The sequence below is a fragment of the Amphiura filiformis genome, chromosome 11, assembly GCF_039555335.1.
Source record: "Amphiura filiformis chromosome 11, Afil_fr2py, whole genome shotgun sequence".
Classification (NCBI taxonomy): Eukaryota; Metazoa; Echinodermata; class Ophiuroidea; order Amphilepidida; family Amphiuridae; genus Amphiura; species Amphiura filiformis.
The window spans coordinates 14,450,063-14,458,626 of NC_092638.1; positions in this window are offsets into that span (position 1 = coordinate 14,450,063).

Genomic DNA, 8,564 nt, shown 5'->3' on the forward strand with positions numbered 1-8,564 from the left:
ACAGTTATGAATGAGGTTAATAACTTTGCATCGGTTATATGTCGGGCATTGTGAAAAATCTAAACATTTTGCTTTGGACCTCGGAATATCTCTCGGGGCTACGCCCCTCGGGATATTCCTCGGTTCCAAAGGCAAAATGTTTAGATTGTCCACAATGCCCTCCAAATAACTGATGCGCAGTTATTAACCTCTAATTAATGACCTCGATTTGCGTTCGCGTTTTCACAAATAATAAAATATGATTGGATCGCACGCATCGCGTTTATTAATGAGGTTATGAATGCTAATTATTGCATATTCTGAGGAAGTCTGATTATCATTTTTGAAATAGCCGAGTGGGGGGAGGTCGATGAGATATTTTTTGTGTAAAAACGGAAGCATCCTATGTATAAAGCAATACATGAATATTAACTGCACAACATAGGTAATTACATAACGATTCGTGATACCCAATTGTGGTACAGTTGGTGTCGTTTAGAAGGCAGAGAATTTTATTTCAATTTTATAATACGCCAAAATATTTTCTGAATTTAGCAAAAATAAATGCCGAAAAGATTATGAAAAATCTATAAAAAAAATTACATTGGTCCCAACTAAACTGTTTCGTCTTGAATCTAATCTTTTAATATCTGAAAGAAACTTTGGGGACCTATACACGAATTCAAAATCGATGTATGTATAATGTATAGTGGTATTTCTATTCTATACCGGATCGATGTTGGAGTTGCCTATAGCCTATATGTTTATTGTTTAAAATTAAATTCGGCTACAATGTACCAATACGTAATGAGATCCAGTGGATTAGCGCGCTGGACTTGAGTATTCTGTATGTAGCAGCATCCAGCGACGTGGGTTCGAGGCCCACCTCACCTCTGTCGAACTGAGATTCCATTTTTTGTTTTAAATTTCATATTAGGGAAATGGGACAGGACGATTTTATGTATGACGTAGAGAGGAGTGGTATATTCCCAGAAAGTAGATATTCTTGTGAAGGCACTCTATTCACGTGGTTTCTTTTCCAACGCAAAATTATTACGAATGTTGGTGGTTTGCGAGTGAAATTGTCAGCAGCCAGCGAACTGAATGGTTTATTGTTCTATTATGTCTGATTTGAGAGCTGACATATTGGAAAATGTTGCCAATCAATATTCATGAGTGTGTACATTCAACGTCCAGTTTTCATAATAGGGTGACTTGTGTTTGGCAGGTGTGAAATACCGGTACATCAGACTGGGCGTATCAATTACGTAAGGCATAAAGGTATTTACATTATCGAATGGCTGCCTAGTGCTGTTATGTGTTTAATCTCTACACTCACTGCAAAAACAGGTGAAGGCAAGAATGTGTTTAGGGTTCATACCACTAAATCCGCCTGTGAAGTGTTTCCGGCAAAAGTTTATCAAAGTGTGCAAAATCGGTGCAATTATAGAAATTAGGAAAATAGCTAACGACTATCATATCCTTTCAACACGTATGTTTAAATGCAAGGAAATAAATATGGCTTCTTTAGAACAAAAAAATTACTGGAGATATTCATCATTTTCTACCCCGGTATCCAAAGATTTATCGCCTGAATATCAATTCGGGGTGCACCGCTCACTCCGACATACCGCTAGTCCGACACGCCGCTAGTACGACACGCCGCTAGTCCGACAACACAGATTCCCTATGCTTAGAGGTACGTCAGTCCGAAAATGAAAAGCACGGCGCTAGTCCGAAAAAAGCATGCGCTAGTCCGATAATGAAAACCACTGCAACAGTCCGACACGCCGCTAGTCCGAATCTGAAAACACAGTTTTCAGTCCGACACTCCGCTAGTCCGAATCCGAAATACACTGGGCTAGTATTCAAATTAAATATAACCTACGGTTTAATGTGAAATTTGGTTCCCCGATTAGTCATACTTTACATGGAACATTTGAAATAATCAACCACAAACAAGATGTCTATTGTGTCCTAAAAATGTCGTCTGGGAGGTATAGTAGAAAAATTCAAAATATAGTGAACCGAATCTGATGAACGTTTCACACAAGGTATGAGAAATTAGAGAGCTCACCATTTCTGTTACCATTTTGTGTCTCCTCTACATTTTCGAGAATTGTGTTACAACACCAACTGGATTTTTGGGGATACACTGTTAGTTTCTGAGGTTATTTCTATTTTCGATTGGATTTTCGATAACTGTAAAATTTATTACTGAATATGACGCTGTAACTCATATATTTATGGGTTACTTCATAAATATAGTTGAGTGATTGAGTTGTGGTAAACTTGAAGACTAGAAGACAAGACGAATAAAAGACATGTAGACAAAGTTCTGCTGGAAATAATAATATCTAATGACGGCCACTCTGGCTCCGACAAGTTTATTAGCACTGCATGATCATTATATATATTATACAGATGTGAAAATGATGAAACTAGAATGAAGAATGAATTATTTGTCTTGACTTTCGCCTCTATATATACTCTTTTGAGGTTTCCCTCATTGATCTAATATTGGTCGGTACATCTTACTAAAGAGATAACAATAGTTGAACTAGGGGATTATAAGATTACAAATGTTACTTGACACTTTACCATCAATTCTGGGTCGAAGGGAAAGACATTATTTGAATAGCCTTTTGGTGGTCTAATGGATGTAGTATTGTTATTTGTGTTATACTAATTACTGAAAGTTGTACATTGGCTTTTGACCTGGAAGGGGGCATTTGGATATAATGAAAAGGAAGATGAAAAATCACGCGTGGATTTGAAAATTTTTCAGCTGGTAGTCAAAAATTATGGAATCAAAACGGAAATTCTGACAAAACTATGATATATCGCTCACGGTGATGTGCGTTAGAAAGTTGGGAAAAATCCTTCTTTAGCGAACTATATTACTTTGAAAAGCTAAAATGTAAAACCAAAAAAAGGCTCGCGGGCAGAGTTGAAGCCTATCAAAATCGAAAATCTTACACTAAATGACTGAATTTCACGACTAAGTTTAACACTAAGATTTGAAAAAATATATAGTATCAAGCATTACAGTTTTTCCTGACATTTACAGAAAAAATGAAAATTATTGCTTTTCATTTGGCCGAGAAAAAAAATTTTACACTGAAAAGGTGTAACTCAAAATTTTGTTCATTTGAATACCAAATTCGATCGTTTGTATTGCCTTATTAAATGACAGAGTGAGCCTTGCAGAACAATAACAATCGGTTGTCCAGCGTCCTAACTGTTTTGCCAAACATCAAAAGTGTTATTTTTTATTTATATATTGATTTGGATAATGAAAATCGATTTTTAGGCTGCTCGACCATTAATATATGATTATCAATACCCCTTCCTGATTGGTGGCAAATTAATTATTTCATCAACAGATTTTTAATTTATGTGCGTGAGTGTTGAAATAACCACCTTCTAGCTGACATGATGGTGTGTCCTCCTTGGTGTCGCAACGGCTAGATTCCTCATTGAAAACAAGAGGGGATGCGCAATGTAGAACCCGGTTGATCGCTCCGCCATCGCATTGATAGTATTTTGGGTTGCAATTTGCTGACTCAATCGTTGTACCATCGGGAATGCCGTAGCAGGGGCCACCTAGAAGAAACAGCAAAATAAGAAGCAGCGTATTTTAATAGGGTTTATTTTAGACCGGGCTATATGACTACCGCGTACGTCAGTAGGCTAGATTCCGTCCGTTAGAAACCGTTTATGAATCGTTCCGCCTAGTTTTAAACATGTTGCAGTCAACTATCAGAACCTTCAACATATCACAAAACTGAGTTTCTTTGTGCAATTTTTTGTAACATTATCTATAGATTGTTTTCTTCAATATACGCGCGCTGTTTGTTTCTTCCTGTTTAATCATACTAACGGATCTCTATGAATACTATTAGGTCTATTTTGTGGCTGTGCAATAATTATGAGCCCCCCACCGGGGGTAAAATTTTCAAACGGCTCGCCAAAAATCGCTCCCCCGGCCCGCCAAAAATCGCTTGCCCCCCCCGCTCGGCCCGCCAAAACTTCTTTGCCCCCCCTTGAACATGCCAAATTTTTGGGATCCCAATTTGCAAATCTTGAATGGTCTAGATGTACGTTGCGAGCGCAGCGAGCAGGAAAATTTGCATATTTAAGCGTTTCCTTACTGTTTTCCTAAGCCTTTTTAGACCGTTTTATTAAAAAGGCGGCCCAAGAATATGTGCCAAAATCGCTTGCCCCCCCCTCTCGGCTTGCCAAAAATTGCTTGCCCCCCCTTCCGGCTCGCTAAACAATTCTCCCCCCCCAATTTGAACCTCCCCAGGGCTCATATTTGTTGCACAGCCCCTTAAGGTTAGCAACTATTTTAAACTGTTGGGTTTTGATTTGGTAGTTCAAAGCATCTTGCGAATGGTAGTGAGCTTTGGCAAAATTTGCATTGATCATTTTATAGCAAATGTGTAGAAGAATGCAAAAATATCACAGATATACTTTTGTAGGCCATGTGGTTCTTGAGTTATGTTGTAAAGAGGGCTGAAACAACAACACCTATGTAAAACATACAAACAACAATAAATTGAGCAAGTTTTCAAAGTATATGATTTGTAGAATGACCTTTTGCCAAACATCAAAAGTGTTATTTTTCATTAATATATTGATTTGGATAATGAAAATCGATTTTTAGGCTGCTCGACCACTAATACATCGTGTGCCCTTAATGATTATCAATACCCCTTCCTGATTGGTGACAAATTAATTATTTCATCAACAGATTTTTAATTTATGTATGTGAGTGTTGTTATAACCACCTTCTAGCTGACATGATGGTGTGTCCTCCTTGCTGTCGCAACGGCTAGATTCCTCATTGAAAACAAGAGGGGATGCGCAATATAGAAGCTGGTTGATCACTCCGCCATAGCATTGATAGTATTCTGGGTTGCAATTTGCTGACTCAATCGTTGCAAAATCGGGTCTGCCGTGGCAGGGGCCACCTGGAAGAAACAGAAAAATAAGAAACAGCGTATTTTAATAGGGATTATATTAGACCAGGCTATATGACTACAGCGTACGTCAGTGAGCTAGATTCCGTCCTCCAACCGCTTATGAATCGTTCCGCCTATTTTTAAACATGTTGCAGTCAACTGTCAGAACCGTCAACATATCACAAAACTGATTTTCTTTGTGCACATTTTTAACATTATTTATAGATTGTTTTCTTCAATATACGCGCGCTGTTTGTTTCTTCCTTTATAGGTCTGTCACACTACGACGGACTGGATCAACGTACATCATCGAATACAAAAATATTTCATTCGGTGGAAAAATCACCAGTCCGGCAGAAGATTCGGTGGGATTTTGGGTCCGATTCCCGTTCGTCTCTCTATGCGTTGTGGCCGCTAATAATCCTGCAGGCGTCTTATATCCGATCGTTCAACGTCCGACAAATGACCGGATTTGGGGTCCGATTCCCGTTCGTTTCTCTATGCGTTGTGGCCGCTAATAATCCTGCAGGCGTCTTATATTCGATCGTTCAACGTCCGACAAATGACCGGATTTGGGGTCATCGTCCGACAAATGTCCGGATTTGGGGGTCCGATTCCCGTTCGTCTCTCTATGCGTTGTGGCCGCTAATAATCCTGCAGGCGTTTTATATTCAATCGTTCAACGTCCGACAAATGACCGGCGAATCCGTGGCATGTGGCACCAACAGGGACGTCCACCCTATCAGAAAAGTGGGGGAGGAGAGGGTGTATGAGAGGGATTTAGAGGCAGTGACGTAGCAAGCACTTTTTCAGAGGGTGAACAAAGTGGGGAAAGACAACTTTTAAGGGGGAAAACTTTGACGAAAATGGTCAAATATTGGCTAATAAGTACTAGTACAAAAGGGCTACAAATCTGATATATCAGGGCAACCAGCGTCCGGGGGCAATAGAGGTGAGAAACCTTTGGACAATGAAGGCCCAATTGAAGCCATTTGTCATTTTTGGATCAATTTTAGCACTATTATTGGGTACTATTTTAGTTTGAAACAGCCGCAAATTGGTGAAACGAAAGCCTAATTGAAGCCATTGAAAAGTTTTCACCATTATTGTATAATATAAACAATTGTTTTAAAAATAACACGTGGATGTCCATAGCAGAAGCAAAAAGGAAGACTTGTCCATTTTTCAAAATGAAGGTCCAATTGAAGCCATTTGCATGGGGATTGTAGGGCCTATTTACATTATTAGGCCTAGTCCTATTGTGTAAAAATGGAAAATTTGGAAAATTGTTTTTGGTGCATCATTTTTACACTATTATTGCCTTAAACAAAAAACAAAGAAGGCCCGAACTGAATTTGCAAAATTTAAAATGTTACACTGATCCACTGACACTTATAGATATAAGACTTCAGACTCGTAATTTCAGGTACAGCATGCATGGATTGATATGTTAAAGTCAGTAATAGACCTAAGTCCGTCTTAAATATTGACTTTGGTGACAAAATGTCACGGGCCCTACATATCGACGGGCCGGCATTAATTTTCACAGGCTATTGGGCCAAGGAACCACATTTAAGCACTGCCTATAATAATCACATGCCTATACTTAGGCTTACTCGGGGGCTTGCTATATACTATCCTGGGCCTACTCAATAACGTACAATTTAACCTTTTCCATGTTTTCTCTTCTCTTTTCTTTCTTGTCAATCACTAAAACTGGTAGGAATTTGATATTGCGTCCTCTACCCTTCAGAAAGTGCCCCTCCCTCAATACTACTTACATGCATAGGCCTACTAAATTAAGTGCAATTTAACTTTTTCTCTTCTCTTCTCTCTTCAATTTTTCTCACTTTCTTTTCTTTTTCTCTCCTTTCCCCTTTTTTCTACTTGTCAGTCACTAAAGTACTGGGGAAATATGATATTGCGTCACACACCCTTCAGAAAGCCCCCCCCCCCCCATGATCGATGCACATGTTCGCCATAGGCTTACATCCGGCACAAACGCCTGCGAAACCTTGCAAACACCTGCGGTATATAAACGAAAGTATAACGAACAAACCCAGGGTATATATACAGAACAGTACGAACACACATCGGACAACTTCCGAACATGTGTATTCGGCACACTCCGTTTCAAGTTACAAAACTTATTTGTCACCAATCAGGAGAGGGTAAACGTATTGTCGACGGACTAAACAAACATCACCTAACACGAAACGCATTTGGCGGATAATAACAGGACATATGAAGAACATAAAACGAACATTGACGAACACTAACGGATTTGCTAAAATACCATCCGTTTCTTATACGGAAGACCGATCCGGTGTAGTGTGACACTAACATGGTCTGGGTCAACGTACATCACCGAATGCAAAAATATGCTATCCGGTGGTGAAGGCCTCACAGGAACGTATTTGCAACGAACACGGGCTGAGTGCAACGAACAAAGAACGAATATGAACGAACACACATCGGATAAATACCGAACATGTGTATTCGGTACACTCCGTTTCAAGTTTTGTGCAAGCACAAAACTTGCCGACGGACTTAACGAGTTATGTAAGCTATCCACCAGTGGAGCTTCTGCGACCCCTACGCAGAACTTCCGATAGTGGATTATCTGCGCACGATGGACGCAAGGAATCCACAGTCGGATTGTCTGCGCACGTGCACTGAAAATCCCCTCCGTATATATAGTTCCGGTGGAGTAATTCTGCGCACGGTCGCAGGAAATCCACTGACGGATTTTTGGCGCACGTGCGCTGAAACTCCCCTCCGTATATAGTTCCGGTGGATTAATTCTGCGCACGGTCGCAGGGAATCCACAGTCGGATTTTCGGCGCACGTTTTAATCATCTCATGAATTGTAATAAACGGAGGGGATTTTCTGTGCACGTGCGCAGAAAATCCGACTGTGGATTCCTTGCGTCCACCGTGCGCAGATAATCCACTATCGGAAGTTCTGCGTAGGGGTCGCAGAAGCTCCACTGGTGGATCATGTACATACATGGAACATCACCTAACACGAAACGCATTTGGCGGATGATAGCAGGACATAAAAAGAACATAAAACGATCATTGACGAACAACAACGGATTTACTAAAATACCATCCGTTTCTTGTACGGAAGACCTATTCGGTGTAGTGTGACAGGCGCATTAACCATAATATCGCCATGGATCGCTATAAATAGGTCTATTTAAGGTTAACAACTATTTTAAACTGTTGCGATTTGATTTGGTAGTTCAAAGCATCTTGCGAATGGTAGTGAGCTTTGGCAAAATTTGCATTGATTATTTTATAGCGAATGTGTAGAAGAATGCAAAAATATCACAGATATACCTTTGTAGGGCATGTGGTTCTTGAGTTATGTTGTAAAGAGGGCTGAAACAACAACACATTTGTAAAAAGTACAAACAACAATAAATTAAGCAAGTTTTCAAAGTATATGATTTGTAGAATGAACTTTTGCCAAACATGAAAAGTGTTATTTTTCATTAATATATTGATTTGGATAATGAAAATCGATTTTTAGGCTGCTCGACCACTAATACATCGTGTGCCCTTGATGATTATAAGTACCCTCTCCTGATTGGTGACAAATTAATTATTTCA